General features: G+C 37.5%; 1 long non-coding RNA gene across 1 annotated transcript; it reads left to right on the top strand.

Moving 5' to 3' along the window:
• The first annotated feature begins 1,555 nt into the window (after positions 1–1,555).
• On the top strand, positions 1,556–15,897 carry LOC124289364. The gene is made up of 4 exons (XR_006901679.1): positions 1,556–1,567; positions 3,458–3,459; positions 11,306–11,312; positions 15,752–15,897. It is a non-coding gene; the product is annotated as an uncharacterized LOC124289364 (long non-coding RNA).
• The last annotated feature ends 2,208 nt before the right edge of the window (positions 15,898–18,105 follow it).

Below are 18,105 nucleotides of genomic sequence, written 5' to 3'. Positions count from 1 at the left end.
ACAAACCTAAAAGCAGAACAGTAGCGAAAGCAGGATTCAAGCCCATGATCCAGGGTTTCTGGCGTGCCAAAGGGAAGTAACTCTGCCAAACGAGCTGCTTCTCCTCGGGCAGCTTTTCCATTGGTGTCACTTTCAAAAGTTATGCAGATAATGATACTTCTGTCTGCCGAAGCAAGCGAGCTGCTTCTCCTCGGGCAACTTTTCCATTGGTGTCCCTTTCAAAAGTAATGCAGATAATGATACTTCTGTCTACCGAAATAGTGAAGACAAGCTGTTTAACCCTTGAAATACTGTACTCCGTGAACATGATTTATCGATGTAAAGAGCAGGAACGCCATGCACACACAACTGTGTTCCAGCTATTATTACGATCGGGACTGCAACCCATAGATGCCATACAGTGCAATATCAAGAGCTCGAAATCCAATACTCCTTATGGTTCTTCAGACGATTGTACTTCATGACTCAGACAAGATTTAATGTACATCAGGATTTTCTTACTAGTCCATGATATGAAAACATAGTAGCTTTATCTTACAGAGCCACCATCCTCGGTGATTGCCAAGTAGGGAAGGTCCCGCGAGGCGTTGGGAATGCCAATGCTGAAGGGTCTCTATTTTGTCCGATCGCTCCAGTGTAATTGAACTAATGCTCAGGGCGCCGTAAATTACACTTACTCACTCACTCGACTGCTAGACATGTAGTACGGGAGCTAAGCCAAGAAAAATATTTTTGTTCAACACCTTCTACATAAAAGGTCTGACTACACAGTTTGATCCAAAGTCAAAAGTCAAAGATCTTTATTATGCATGAAGGCCACCGGCCCATATACATATAACATATGTACAATCAAAATATATTGGAAACATGATGTAAAACAATTAAGGGTTTAACAAAGTCTGTCTCTTTTTATAAGCAGTATATATGAATTTGCATAGATTTAATAATGCTTCATTTGAAGGAGAAGTTAGCAGGTTTTTGAATATAAACATATTTGGAATGCGGTTGTAAATATGTGGAAAATAATAGAATCTTTCTTCAGAATAATATTTGCATACTAAAAGAAAATGGAATTCATCCTCTATACCGAGTTTACAGACAGGACATGTGCGTAGAGATACATCAATATTTAACCATCTTCCTTCATTTATTTTTAATCGTAATAGGCCTGCTCGGAATTTTATAAGAATATTACGATATTTGTTTTCATGTATAACACTTAAATATTTTTCCGGTTCTAGTAAACACTTACATTCTCTATACAAATTGTAGCGTGAACTGTTGTCGAGAGTACAATGCCAAGATTGGTAGAACATATTTGCACATACATCTTTAAAACATCTAAGAAAATCAACCTTATTGCCTACACTTTGTGCTAACCATACAAAGCCAAATCCATGTGAAAAAAGTATATTACGAATATGAGAAGCATAATTATTTTGCCTAATGTTATCTAAATATACTGACATGCCATATGATTTTTTTGGTATTCTACCAGAGTGCATTTCTGTAAGCTTTAGCCAATATTTAATAACTCGACATAAGGCATTTATATACAAAGGATATCGTCCACATTCACCATATGTTATAACATTAGGCGTTTGTAATCCTACATTTAGAAGCCTCTTACATGCAAGCAAATGAACTTTTTCAATATTCTCATAGCGGCTAATCCCCCATACTTCCGCACCATAAAGTAAAATTGGTTGAATTTGTGAATCAAATATTTTAAAGAATACCCTAGGATCAACCACATCAATCTTTCGTAAAGTTATATAGTATTTGTAACAATGCTCTTTTTTCCTCTCAGTGCTAGATCGTCTGTACATTTATTCATTTTAAACGTGGATGAAAATATAATACCAAGATATCTATATGAATTCACAACGTCAATAACAGAGTCTTTATGATACCATATTTCTTTAGCTGATAATCGCCCACCCCTTCTAAAAACAACAATATTGGTTTTATCGAGGTTAACGTCAAGTCCCCATTTATCAGAATATGATTCTAAGATATTCAATTGTTTTTGTAGTCCCGAAGCAACGTCAGATATGAGAATGACATCATCTGCAAAAAGTAATAGCAATATCTCTAAAAAAATCAGGAAACAGCTGTACACCAAATTTACCACTTTCTACAATATCAGTACACAGTTCACCAATAAAAAATGAAAAAAGAAGTGGACTTAAAATACACCCTTGTCTTAGACCGACTGGGCAATCAAAATAATCTGTATAAACATTATCATTGCATCTTACACATGCTGTAACAGATACATATATACTTTTTATTGCAGCCAACATTTTGCCATTTAATCCAGAGTTTTGAAGACAGTACCAAAGTTTATATCGTGAGACGGAATCAAAAGCTTTCTTAAAATCTACGAAGGCAACATATAATTTCTTCTTTTTTCTTGATAAGCATTTCTGAATTATTGCATTTAAGGTGAAAACATGATCAGTTGTAGAATACTCTTTTCTAAAACCGGCTTGAAATTCAGGTATTTTATCTCTTATCGTAGCCCAAGTTGTAAGTCTGGTATGAAGAATCCGTGTATATTTTTTGCTGAGTACACTTAAAGGGGAAATCACTCTGTAATTATCGGGATTACTTCGGTCACCCTTTTTATGTATAGGAATTATTATTGCTTTAGTCCAGTTTTCAGGGAAAACACCTTTTTTGAAACAATGTATTAAAGAGTTTTCTAAGAAATGGTAAAATAATATGTGTAGAACATGTAAGCATTTCTACAATTATACAGTCATTACCTGGAGATTTACCTCTTTTTAGATGATCTAAGGCTGATATAATTTCAGAATCAGTGAACTCACATTCAAGAATAGTTGCATCAATATCATCAACACAATCCTTATCATCTTGACATTCCCAAGTTACTGTATCACTGAGCACAAGTCTATTAAAAACTGTGTTAAAATGATTTAGCCACACATCTTTATTGATATGAGGTGATTTCCTCCAGAGATGGATCAGAGCTCTTTCCAAAATGATTTTGGGTCCGATAATGTTGTATTTAATCTGTTTCTCCTTTTGAGCTTAAACATGGCCTTGGACTTTCTACATATATTTTTATAGTCATTCCTTAGTTTGCAATACGTGCTTCTTGTTTCGTTTGATTTATGTTTTCTGAGTCTTCTCAAAGCACGTCTTGCTTCTCTTTTAGCAGATTTACAATGATGGTTATAGAATGAATTATTGACGATATTTTTGTTTCCAAGAGGCTTTTTCATACAATCAGCAGCTCCAAGAATGACAGATACAAATTCATCGACTTCATAATTAACATCGTTCTCTATATGATCTTTGAGTTCTTCATTCCTCCACAGACAACTTAGAGCTTGTAAATATGCATCAGCCTTGTTATCATCCCACCTATATCTAAACTCATCTTGTAATTGTTCATGTTTACAGTTAGCATCATTGTCTGTCACTTCAGTAGTACACTTTGAATGTAAACTCACTGGCATATGTTTCGACTCAACACGAGTATCAATGTGTATGTATTTACAGATTTGATGTACATCAACAGAACTAATGAAAAAATCAATTACACTACATCCTTGGTTTGAAATATAAGTGAAATTGCCATCCCAATCTCCATTTGTTCGTCCATTAAACAAGTACAGATTGTGTGCAAAACATAGGTCTAAAAGCTTACGACCAAACGAGTTTATAACATTGTTGCATGAGTGTCTCTGGCCCAGTAGCACAGGATCTTCATCCGGGAAGGCACTTCTGTCAAATCGTTCAGTGTCAAATGTCTCAGGTGGGCTGTTACCACTACCAACTCTGGCGTTCAAGTCCCCACAGATAATAACTTCTGCGTTCGAGTCACAGTGTTGAGTGAGCCATTCATCTAGCTTGTCGATGGGGTTGGATTTATCGACTGTAACATAAAATGTCGAGATGGCACGAGGGGCATACATTCCTAGTATGATGATTTCTTTATGTTTAATGACAATGTTTTTCTCTATCTTGAGACATACAACATTGCTTATGTCAGACACAGGAGAGCCTACTGAACATTTCTAGGTTCTATGTAATCCCAAATTATAGTGTAGGTAAAAAGTTAAAGGCATTTTAATGGAAGGTACCCATTGTAAAAACTATGTTCATTTAATAGATACATCTGCATAGTGAGATAGATGCAGCATCTGTAATAAATTTTACATGTGTCACAGCATTATTAAACAAAGTACAGAATTACTTCAGTGACCAAGAAAGATTTCTAGTTGTAGACAATTACTATATAAGACAAAAGGCAGCCGTGACGGCCATTTTTCAAAATGTCTGACATTTGGCAAATTAACCATACTGAAAAGTGCATGGTAGATACTAATTATGACCTATGATTGCTTTTATATGTGTAATTCACACATACAACTGAACACACTTAGTGTATTTGAGTGTTTTAATAATTCCTTTATATAAATCCAGTCAAGACGTAATATCTGTTTGTCATAATAGACATTTTACATAATGGTCGCCCCTCACCACCTATTTTTTATCAACGAAATATATGGCTTAACAACGAAGTACTTCATTGACATATAATGTTTTGTTCATGCATTTTACAATATGTTAATGGCAATGCACATTTTTAACGCATAAACAGGAAATTAGCAATCTAAAGGTTTAACATCAGTAGTAAACTTAGGGTCAGAGTCCAATTCTTTTATGAATATTTGGAATTGCGTCGCATCTGGTAAGGTATCTGCACATTTATTCTATAAATATATAGAGACAAAGTGTACACGTGTTTAACATAGCGTTCCTTTCTCATTGTAAGACATCTGAATAACTGGACTCTGTTCTCTATCAAAATCACCCATCCCTTGTACTTGGATTATAACACTCATCTTCAGAAACAAGCACCAGTGCAAGATAGTTCAATGGCACTGCATGCACATGTTGTTGTGCGGCATGCTGACCGTTTACAATTGCAGAATGTCAATTCCAACAGTCCTTCGAGAGGGGGATGCTTTGTCACCAACACAGGCTGAATTAAACCATATTTTGTCTCTCAACCATGGCCATCAACAGAAGGAAGATCATGCATGGCTTGCAATGCCCTTTTCCAGACAGAGACTTGGTTGTTTGCTCGTTTCACGTGCTGGATAAGGCTGTTTGAGGTTGGCGGTAATCTTTCATTGTTGAGTTGCTTCTTACAGTAAAGCCAGTACCTGACACCATCTGCCTTCTTGCCAGCCCTGTCATCAACTGTATGGAGACCGCAAATGAATTCCTCACAAAGCTAATTCTTCCCCTAACTCAAGGGATTCGCCAAGCTGTACTAATCTGATTTGGTGAACATAACTGTTCAGTAGAAATGGCAATGCCTTTTTCTTTCCTAGTCCTGACAGTGGACTGGTTGAGTCACATCCGGTTAGTGCATGCAGTGATGCACCTAGAACTTTGCAAACGTTTGATCTTGATTCTTGAGCAAAGAGAATGAACAGGTACAAACCTCAGCTTGTCTATAATGCCTGTATGGAACCGAAGTTCTTGACACTCGAGATCAGTAAAGGGAAACGTACAAAACATAACAACATCTGTATCTGGTAACCGAATCACAATCCTTTGGTTTTCAGAAGAAGCATGTTTGGCATGTAAGAGGGGCCGGGTGTCTACTTGATGTCAGATACTGGGCATCCTCATAATGACCCTTTGTTATCAGTACAGCTCTTTTTTCCATCACTTAAGCCACCACCCAAGACTAATTGCTCAGTGGCTGTGATGTTGTCTTGGCCAATACGTGTCCAGGTTTCTGACAAGAAATCATAGAGGTTCTCTTTGTTTGTTTTTAGGGTTGCTGATGTACTTCTGTCACTGTCTGGGAATTGGAGTTGTTGGACAGGTATACGCTTGTATCAAACTGTCTAAAGTGTCCTGAAGCATCACAACTCCAGTAGCAATGTTGATAAGAGGCATTGTGTCACCAGATACATCATGAAATGATAACAGATTTGTCATCACCCCTGATGTCAAGCATGTAATTAACTGCTGGACATCATCTTCATCCCGCTTAAATCTATTTTGAGCTGACTCCTTGTGTGTACCCGCAGTCACTGCATGTTCAAGACATGTTTGAAACCATCGTTCTACTACTTCTGTTTTTTTAGTTATTCCAGTTATGACCCCATGTGCTTTGTCTCCAAATTCACAGTTTGCTCAAGTGCCATATCTGTCCATATCTGGGCAAACGGTTGACAAGATCGGCTGATTGCATGGTACCATTTATGAACTCTTTATGCAAGTCTGAATGTCTCTCTGATAGGAGGTTCATGTCCGAAAGGCACACTGGTAACCATCTTGAGTTGTTCTGTCTGTCCATAGCAAAGAAATATGGAGACAGTGCAGCAGTGGATGATAGGTGTAGTGCCCATATACCTGTCATCTCCGCCTTGATGAACCGAAGCGTTAGCTAAACTACTGGAATGTAATAATCCCAAAATGCATATGTTTGGCTCTTTGTTTACATGTGATTCCGGGAAGTGGTAAACTGGAGAATGACTGTTTGGATTTCATCTACAAGCTTCAGAACTGATTCTTGAAAAGTCATGACCTTCCTTTGCAGCATCTTTGATGGCCAATAGTCTTGTCAACACTGGATTGTTCATTAACAACACGTTTCCCCTTGTTAATCAGCCAGCTTACAAATGTTTGCCATTGTAAATAAAAAAGGGCTGAATTCCCTGATTGTGGAACTTTCCATTCAGAAGGGCAGTGACTGGTCCACTTGTATAAACACCACTTTCAATGAGAAGATCTGGATAACTGATTCTTCATGTCTATACCCAAGAGTTTGAGGAAGTTGGTTGCAATGTGGAACCCACCCATGTGTATGACAGTGTCAGAATTTTTTTCTGGAAGGTGACTTTGGATTTCTTCGGCTTTTACATAGATTGCAAAGTCAAATGTAATGGCACTGTCATGCTGCTGAAGGCTGGATATCATGGTCGAACTGACTTCATTAATGTATACACAGTGCTGAACGCTGTGGAAGCGCCATCAATCATCGGACGATAACAACGTTGGTATGTGTAGGAACAGTTGAGTGTACCATAGCATGGACACCACTCCAGCTTGGCACAACCTGCTACTCTGCTTTAACTGGAGTAAGTTCAGCATCACATTTTTGTTGGACACATGTGGCAAATGCCCATGCCAGATTCAAACTGCAGCTTGATAGAAGTAAATCTTCAGTATCAGTGAACCATACATTTTCTGCTTGCCTCACATAACTGAGTGTGCGTTTGCCGTGGGTGTTAAACTCCCGCATGATCTTGCACATTCTTGTAGACTGAAAAGTCCGTTTCCTCTGAGAGTGATCACCATATACCATGCGTGGGGCTGTTGGACCCAACTGACTTTTCTGGTATAGAAACATGGTTGTAGCATATGATGTGTGTTTTCCATCAAGTCTCTCTTCAGTAAAGTCATCTGCAGCCTCTTGAACAAAGACACCAGGTATGATGTCGGTAGGAATTTCCTCAGCAAGACAAGTGTCTATGATTTCAGCTTGATCGTATGAAGTACAGTGACCCATTCTGTTCAGCCTTGTGATCATCTGCTTTGAGCCTGTAACGTGATGAACTGACAGTGTTCCATCATATTTGTCATGGTCCAGGCAAGGCAAGGGACCAGTCATTATTCACATTTATATCTATTTCCAGAGACATATCAGATTGTGACAAACATGCATTGTTAAAAGCTTTTAAAAATGCTAAGACAAATATTTTCATTTTTTTGAGAATATTTATCCTGTTCTCAAAATATGATTGAGTTTTTTAAACTTGCTTCTAAACTATTATTAAGAAATGTGTTTTGGTTAATATATTACACATTTTCTTGCAATTCGGTGTATTATATTGTTACTATCATCCTTTTCAATTGCAATTGTAGCGATATACATTATATTTTCATTTGATAACTAAACAGAATATTGAAGATTAAAATGTTGGTGGTTTTCACAATTTTTTTTCAAGAATACAAGTTTTTTTCAATAAATTACATTTTTTTCCTCATCTGTATTTATTTGGTGTCATAGAATTAAGTGATTTTGCATAATCTTCAAATAAACTTCACAAAATCATATAATGATAATGAAGATGCTCACTACAAAGAAAGTCCTGGGACACAATGTTGCACCTTCTCTCGAACATTTGCCTGCATTTTGCTATAGGGGTAGGACCAAAGAATTACTCCTAACTTTTTTACCTACACTATAATTTGGGATTACATAGTACCTAGAAATGTTCAGTAGGCTCTCCTGGATCAAACTGTGTAGGCAGACCTTTTATGTAGAAGGTGTTGAACAAACTCTTTTTTCTGAGCCTCCTACTGGACTAATGTATTAAAATCACACATTTGTGCAGCTGGTTTACTCATATAGGTGAGTGATTTACCCTTCACGGCTGATTCAGCTGTCATCCCAGTGAAATGTCTTCAATCTAATTAAGATTTGTGTTAAATCTGAGTTTGACACGTGAGATATCTCCAAATTTGCTGTTAATATTCGATATCGAAAGATTATTAGCAGACAACCCCTGTCTGTGACCTTTAGAAAATAGATTTTGCGACCTTAATTTTTGTTTTTCTGTTGTCATATTAATGAAAATGAAACACTTGTAGAATTAGAAGTTCGCCAACTTTCGCCAAGGTTTCTATATGTAAGCGTTGTAAAATTTGTTGGTATCAAAATAGCAATATTTTATAGGTCTATTCCCAGAGTGGCCTCTCTGGCTATTACGTAATAACCAAATTCAGGGTCCACTCCATTACAACTCGTTAGGAAGGTGTGTACGTGGGGGCCAGTGTGGAACAACTTATTTACTTGTCAAAACAAAGAGTTAATCTGCTACTGTTTGCATGTAAAAAGATATCTGCTATGAAAAAAATTCTGTAAATATCTCATGCAAATTGTCAAATCTTTCGGCCAACTACTATCCCGCCATAATATTATCATTTATTGTCATTTGTACTTCATATGCCGAGGGTATCGGCCTGTGTGTAATAAAGTTCTCTTCTGTTCTGTTCTGTGAGAGGGACATGGCTTCCTATTTCTTAGATCGTGGATCGTTGCTCAACTGAAATGTGTTTTGACGTGTTGCTCCCTTCTCCAAGTGAGGATGTATTGATATGTATATGTTAAGCCATGGACATGAAGAATGTAAATGTATGTATCGTAAAACACTCTTTGGTTTGTTGTGGTGCTTTTTCATCTTGGTGCTCAGAGCTCATTCAAAGCATCACGCCTCCGTGATTAGTCCAACACTATTGGTACTTAAGCTGATTGGATTAAGAGAGGCCAGTAGGGAACACTTAAGTGTTCAGGGGCCACTCTGGGATGGGTTGTTAACAGGCGTGAAAACTCAGGGACCACTGTGTTAAGGGCCACTCCGGGCATAAACCGTTTTATGCACAGAATGGACTATGTACGCCATGTTTGTTTCGTACGTGTAATGAAATGCAACACGATATTTGTGGTTCAATGTCGAACATAACCATAAAACTTGAAATTAGTACTGCTGAATATTCATAAATCGTTATTATATTCTGCAATTTTTGTGAACCTGATGGTGAACAAAAGAAGTGATGGCATCGAAAACATGATTTTAGACGAACGTTTACGAATATCTTTTTTCAGAAATGTTTTTAATTTGTCATCGCGCTATTTCCCTTCACAGATGTACGAATTTAAGGTCGGTTAGATATGAGTGAGTGAGTTTACTTTTACGCCGCACACAGCAATATTCCAGCTATATGGCGGCGGTCTGCAAATAATCGTGTCTGGACCAAACAATCCAGTGAGCATCGATCTGCGTAATTGGGAACCGACGACATGTGTCAACCAAGTCAACGAGCCTGACCACCCGATCCCATTAGTCGCCTCTTACGACAAGCATGGGTTACTGAAGATCAATATTCTAACCCAGACCTTCACAGGTCGGTTAGATATGAGGCCTCGGAATTTAACGATATATATACATGTTCCTAATATGAAACACTTTCCACTGTCAATCACGCAATTCAGATAAATGTTTGCTTTGATGTGAAACTCCAGGATTTTCTTTGGATTATAATATGTAATTTTCTATCTAATATTAAGGTGCAAACTATTGGTTCAACTGTCCCTTACTTAACGAAGACCTAACAGTTTGAAATCGTTGTTTGATCAACATTCTTGAAGTTCAAGAGGAGTCAATAATGAAGCACAAGACTTTATGTTTATTGCATAGACCCACCTTTCGGGGTAGATTCTTACACTTACACCGTTACTAACCTAACTACTCAAAGCCACATCTTCCATGACCACTTCCATCAATATTGTCTTGTGACCCTCTGACCCTCTAGAGGGTCTTTCTTCACACCCCACAGTCACCATTCCACTGTCACCTAGACTGTTTACATACATTCATACGCTACAAACCAATGGGTCAGAAACTGTCTATTCGCCTCCGTTTGCATTCAGACCATTCCTCTTCAGCCATCTCCTTCTAACGAATCTGACAACCTTGCTACTTGTTTCTCCGTCAATTATTAGGAGTCGTGTAGTTCTGCAATAGGGCCTACCATTCAGCTTACATCTCATTCAGACTTTAACCAAGCCAATGAAACTGTCTGAGGATGCGTCGGTATCACATCGTGTCACACGAGAGGCCTCCAAGCGCTGAACACTGTCATCTTATGTGGTCCTGACAGCCCATATACTAAGAATGTGTTCAGTATCACATGTCTACCATCCGTTGGCTTAGTTTACTGACACAGCGGATAGAGTAGATAATTTATTGGCTTCCAAATACACACACGTCTCGGCATTATCAGTTGAGATGCTTGTATAATTGAAGTGACTGACCTGAGTAGGACTGTAATTAGCATCGTTATGTTCAGATGATTCTGAGCTGTTTCTGTTTGTCTGCGATTCGTCACAATGTAAAATTGGTTTGTCTACATACCGCCCCAACACGACAATTTCCAGCTGACAAGTGACCAACCTCCACTCCTCTAACTGGATATTTATTTGTGCAGTTGGATTGCGTGAGAGCAGGACTGTTCTTACAGCTAGAGGTCTTGGCCGGATGTTATACTCTCATAATGGACCCTATACAGTCCATGATCTAATCGGAACCAAGGATACTGGGGGCTGTCAAAGTTTCATTCTCAAATCGCGGTATGAACCAAACTGATATGATTGACTTGCCAAGGTGAGCTTACTCATATAGGCGTCCAGATCATGGTCAGTCCTGTTGGTTCAGTATCTTGGTACCAATAGTAGAATGAGGAATATGGTTGTCAGCCTTGTATGATTTATGGTGAGCTGCTATGTCGGTTAGTTGGTTTCTGGTTTAGCGCTGCACTCAACAATATTCCGGAGCAATATACATTATCGCGTGACTGCACATACAGCAGCTATAGCTGTATCATAACGGCTCTTCAGCAAAGAGCAATATAAATCATCGTATGATTGCATATACAACAAGCAGCTTACATTAGTATCATACTGGCTCTGTAACCTGTATCTGAAACATGCAAACAAAATGTTAAAGGCCACATGCAACAAAAACATCAAACATAATTAAAACACAATTATCACTTATTTATGACATATAATATACATTGCTGATTATTAAAAACATTTAAACAAAATTCTAAGCGTACAATCGCAAATCAAAAGTGCAATATTTTGTACTTGGGTTTACTTCCCAAGAAACGAAGCATCCGGGATACCGAACCCAGTCAGAGCGAGTGGGTGAGCACTCAAGTGTAACGGCTGGTTCATTTGCAGATGCCCACACGGCTCATTGTGTGTGTATATATAGAGATGTTGGGTTTTGTAAATACATGCTCATTTTGCTGTCCTCGCACAAGTAAGACGTCCCAAAAGTTAAAACAACAAAGGTTATGGTTGCTTGCACTGAGATTCACTACACTGTTACCTTCGTTAATTAATGGACTAGTCCAAATGTACTAATCCAAACACAAAGAAAAGAGATTATGACCTTATTTTATATTGTTTGTTTTGTTTTCGGGATTTTTGTTTTGTTTTGTTTGTTGTTGTTGTTTGTTTTTGTTTTGTTTTTGGGGTGTGTGTGTGTGTGTGTGTGTGTGTGTGTATATTTATTGTTCCCAATACGATGAATCCAAGCATATAGAGGAATACAGTACAAACAGGAATTATTGAGAATTTAAAGATTGTAATTTTATATTTTTTTCACTCATTACTCACGTATTAAATGTGAATATTAGCAGAACATAACTCCAGATTCAAAGACAGGTTAACAGTTAGTATTTTGTCAAGTCACCATGGGCAGCAATGCAGGCTTCAATGCGGCGGGGCATACTACTGATCAAAGAAGTTAGAAAGTCGTGGTCCATGCTGTCCCAATATCGGACCACCTCTTCTTTCATTTCAGCAATATTTGTCAGATTTTTCTTATTGACTCTTTCCTTCATAAGTCCCCAAACATTTTCTATTGGAGTTAGGTCAGGGCTATAGCTTGGCCAATCTAATAATGTCATATTTTGGGTCCGAAACCAGGCCTGTGAATGCTTTGAACGATGTTTTGGGTCGTTGTCCTGCTTGAATTTTTTTTTCCATAGAACAAGTGAGCAGATGGAAGTAAAGTCCCTTGAAAATATCTGTGTACCGCTCACTGTTCATATTCCCTTCAAATACACAGAGGGGCGTTGCCCCTAACACAGATATGCCACCCCACACGTTAAATTTCGGACTGTACTTTGGGCGCTGATACAAAGGTTTTTCAGTTTGTTTGGTCCAGAATTTCAGTGTATTAAGAAACAGCCACACAGAACTTTCATCTGAGAAAATCACATTGTCCCAGTTAAAATTTCTATGCTGTAAGCACCAGTTCAACCTTCGCACCTTTTGTTCAGGTTTCATGATCGGTGATGGAATTCCTCGACTTTTCTGCCAACCCATTGCATGCAGCTCAGTTCTAATTGTCTCCTTACAGACAGCCACAGTTCCTCTATCAATCATATCTAGCCTTAAGTTTTCTAAACTCCTTCGTTTGTTTTTAGAAACAAAAATACCAAGCCGCCTCCTGTCACCGACAGTCCATTTTCTGGGCCTACCTGCGCCTCCCTGGTGCTCAGTGCTATATCCATTTGCAATATTTTCAAAACAAGATAAACAGTGGACAAAGGGATGCTTGTTCTACTTGAAATCACTTTAGCTGATCTGATGTCTTTGTTATAATACTCTAAAATCAACTTCCTCTTCTCTAAATCATCCATACTGAGGATCACTGAAAATGTCGTCTGCTAGCAAGTAAACAAAGGGGGATAACTCTTCACAAACTAATGAAAAAGGATTAACGGAGTTGTCTCTTTTGAATGAAACCAAGCACTTGATAGCTGGTCAAGGTTGTTTATACTAGAAATCCAATTAAACGTATTCCTAAAATTCTCAATAATTTCTGGTCATACTATATGTGTACAAAACAGCTTGTGGGCTCAGATGAGATTTAGTACATGAAACATCATATGCCAATCAAAATCAATATATCAATATCAAAATAACAGTTTATCATAAGAAATCTTGAACCTTTATTTTATATTGTTTATGTTGGAAAAACAATGTTAGGAAGGAATCGAAGTAACTACATTAGGTTAATGAAAACTCAAAAACATAAAAAATCTATAATCCTGTTTTGATCAAAGGGAACATCGTAAAAACAAGCATGCAAAATCTATAATCTTGTTTTGATCAAAGTGAACATCGTAAAAACATGCATGCAAAATCTCTTACCCTAGTAAGATTATTTCTGTGTTCCTTCTTTGTTAACAAAGTTAAATATTTTTCTGGGTCTAAAAGGCTTTTAAATTGTCTGTACAGCTTATACCTTGAACTTTCTTCAATTGTACTATTCCATGCCATATACATGTCAACTGCAACTTGTTTAAACATTTGAAGAACATGGGATTCATTACCAACACCTTGAAATAACCAAACATAACCAAATCCATATGAAATAATAAATTACGCAAAGATGAAACATAGTTATCAGAACCACAATTATCGTAATACATTAGCATATCATAAACTAATTTGATCGTAACTTCCATACTTTAACATAGACTTACGACAGTCGTAGCGCCCTGATCAAAGTATTTCTGTACAAATGTGAAACCATCTCGTTAGTGTATGGGACAGGTTCATTATATCAGTGGGTAAGACTAGGTTGTAATCACAGTCACGCCTGATTGATTTGTCTGACAATTGGGATGTATGACTTTTGGGAGTAAACCCTCATTTTTTGTGTATAACATTTTGCAATCAACAGACATCATAACATGTCAAGTGTTCAAGTATCACACCTGCCTGTCTGTCTAATTACATAATGTGACAGAATGTGGTCAGTGATCGAAGTTGTGTATTGAATATTGTCATTAGCAGACAGGCAGGCAGACACATGGGTGTCAATAAAACAGACATTGAGTTTTGTCTGTGACAACGACATATCTATATCACAGTTAGAAATTCTGTCAACGCTAAATAATGACATTGCTTTTAAGTATCGAATCGAGAAAGTGACTCGGTAAGAAGAACGTGTGGTTAAATAGACAAATGAAATTATCTAAACAGTTAAACCGGTAATCTACTGTCATAACATATAAAAAGCTCGCGCCTGTGAAATATCAACAAAACATTAGAAAAATAGCTCACACCAAAGCCTTCACCGAGTATTCACCGGACAACCCGCTTCCAAGCTGCGCGAACATATTTCACCGCGCATGTGCTATGAGTGCAGCCCAGCGCAGCGCAGCCCAACTGTTGAAACCACTTTTTCCCCAAGCGCTGGGGGAAAATTAGTGAATCGTTTGAACTCCGATTTCGCGCGGTTTTTTTCATCGCGTTATTTTTCAACTTTATAAGTTGAATTTGCATTTTTGATGATTTGTTTCGGTAAGTCCATACCGAAAGGTAACAGAATCTGCAAAGTTGTGTTTTACGTTGCATGTGACCTTTAAAATACTCATAAAGATTTGATTTGCACATAAATATAATGTAATGGCCGTGCTTGCAGTGGAACGAGAATGAACAATTCAGATCTTCAATCTCAATCAAAATAGCCCTTGGAGAGTAATTGGCTTGATGGAATCGGAAACATTAAAGTACACTGTTAGGTGGAACCCCAGTTCAACATTCACAAAAACACATTCTAGACTTTTGGGCAACGACTGATTCCTTTTTGAATGAGATATGTTGAACTCAATCCCTTTCCACTGTATAAGAAACCATTAATCAAGCATGTTACCCAAAAACTTGATATGATAAGTAACATTATTTTTCTTAAATGAAACATCTCTCTTGAGGTTGTGTACTATGTGACACGATCAATACCTCGTTCTTGCTAGCATTCTCTGATTCAGGAAAGATTAACTGAGGTGCTTGAAATATCTTCCTATATTACATCATAATGCTGGCCATTCTGTTGATTTTCAGAGGAGAAATGCTAGGACATATATCTTAAACCATCAACGACATTCAAATAATGTCTTGGACCCGTCACACGTACAACACAGAATAACAAGCTATGAATGTTCCTTATTTAGAGATTGAGGCATTCAATGACCTAACCTTGAAAGTTGTTGCTATTTTGTAAAGATTTGGCGAGAGAGAAAAAATAGATGAATAACCCAGAAAATGTATTAAACTGCTGGCAAGACATGGGGTTTAAACCCGTAACGCATGCTGATTCAGATTCAGATTCAGTTTATTCGGTAATTCTGGCCTTAAGGCCTACATTACAGTTGTTGATGTTACAAAATACTATGCAAGTCACGTGAACTTATGGTTACATTCATGGTTACATTTATGGCTACGCACAGTGAAAACATGTTTGAGATAAATTGCTCCAGACTTATCAATCATAATATTCTTAGAATTTAACAAATTTGACAGTAAATGTTTCTCTAATACAGTGTTCGAAAGAAATGGCATATACTTTTTTCGTAAACTTAGATACTTGGTGCATGCAAACATGACATGGAACTCATCCTCTATAACGCCTATAGTACAATTAGAACAGATCAAATCATTTTTACATTCTGTAGAAATACCATGTTTACGAGCCCTATTTACACAGAAATCATGAAAACCAATTCTTAATTTACATAAAGCTCTTATCAAAGATTCATGAAAATTTAAGATATACGATTCTGGTTCTAGCAACGACTTATGAGAGGCATAATATTCTAAATATCTAGAATTACTAATGGACATAGACCACTCTTGAATGTAAATATCACATAGGCGCTATTTGAAAAGAGAAATAACGCATGCTGAGTGATAAGCAACATGAGGATCACAAAATGTGACATGGCCGACTGTACTTCATCGTATCCCGCCGGCGATTTTCATCCTACAAAAACGAGTGTTCCTGGCATCATTGTTAGAATTGCCTTAAGAAATGTTATCCTGACACACTGCGACCACTCTGTATGACAATAATCAAAACACATGACAGCATTTCATCACCAGATAAGATCTGGTAAATTCCTTTGATGAATGCACTTCTGAAGCTACATCTCTGCAACGGTATGACTTCAAGGATCTGGACTGATCCCACTTACACTTTGTCCATTACAGTATATCCTGTGTAATGCTGTGACATAGAAAACCTAATTACTTCTTTCTTCTGTATTACAGCTCCTTGCCAAGAGCTAACATGAGTGTGCGTTTCTTGGGCAACTTTTCTTCTGTAGTATTCCGTCAAGCTACTGAGCTTTGAGAAAAAATGCCTGACTTCTCTTTGTCGGAACATCACTCGTGATAATTTATCTCAGTTGTGTTTATGTTTTTCTCAAACTATGGTAATTTTCTCGGAATGAAGATATTTCCATAATTAAACAGATACCGTAGCGTCCTCATTCGTGATTTATAACGTGAAATACCAAGTCCGTCTTGTAATCCACGGCAACCGTTGACACTGGTTAGGGTATCTTTAGTGGAGAGGACCCATCGATATCAGATGAAGAGAGACTAAATACAAGAATCACATTTTCTGAATGCACAACTACATCTGTACTTAACTGTACATCAACTGTACTTAAGTTGATGAAAGATACATAACCACTTACGTCATGCAATAATCATAGTGTGCTTTGATATGCCTGGAATACTGCTGAATTGGCATTTTTGATCATTTGTTACTGTAAGTCCACACCGAAAGGTATCAGAATCTGCAAAGTGGTATTTTACGTTGCATGTGACCTTTAACTTACACATTTTCTCACGCACATTCGCAAACAATTTCTAATAAACTCTTGTCACTGTTTGTAATACTCACGCCTTTTTGCTCTCTGGCGTGAATGTTCTATATTCCCAATGTTTTGGGAATACGATTATGTGTACCAGACCACGCATCTTATTTTAGAGTTTAATGAGGATCCAGTAGCCAATTATGGACTGTAAAAGTCTGTAACGTATTGTCCGCCGCACGCTGGCTACTGTCAGTTTCAATCATGCCGATAGAACGAGGACAGAGCGCGATGAAGACGCCACATCGCCAGAAGTTGAAACCAAGTAAATGTCAATGGCATGATAAGCAGGGTGAGACTTGACATTGTTGTTTTAATTAGAACTTTGAATAATTTTGTTTGGAAACACACATTTTGCAGCAATGCTCTTTCATACCAGGCAACTATATATTTTTTTCTGAAACATATGTACCTATCGGGCTTGGGCTTCCTCGGTGAAGACATCATGAAACTACTGGAGAAGTTCAAACAGTGAACATGATCATTCACTAAATAACTACTCCATCTGTCATGGTTGTGCATGTATCAAATGTCAAAGTCACGTCGAAAGTTGTTTACTCTTGGAATGAATCTCATAGCGTTTTTATGCGGACAATAATGTCAGTGTGATATTTACAACAAAATGTCGGCAGTAAGAATTGTGTTTCAAATGTGATTAGCAAACTTTGAAATACAAGGCTAACGAGTGTTTGGTATGTATTTGAAACAGCTTGCTATAAAAATCTTGTGTTTTGGGCGTTGTGATTTTAGAAAAAGTAATCCGTCTTTTTTCATGGATTGGACATAACTTAAAGA

This window comes from Haliotis rubra, unplaced genomic scaffold (genome assembly GCF_003918875.1).
Source record: "Haliotis rubra isolate DU_JTF1 unplaced genomic scaffold, ASM391887v1 Scf44, whole genome shotgun sequence".
Taxonomy (NCBI): Eukaryota; Metazoa; Mollusca; class Gastropoda; order Lepetellida; family Haliotidae; genus Haliotis; species Haliotis rubra.
This window is presented reverse-complemented; position numbering and strand designations above follow the sequence as displayed.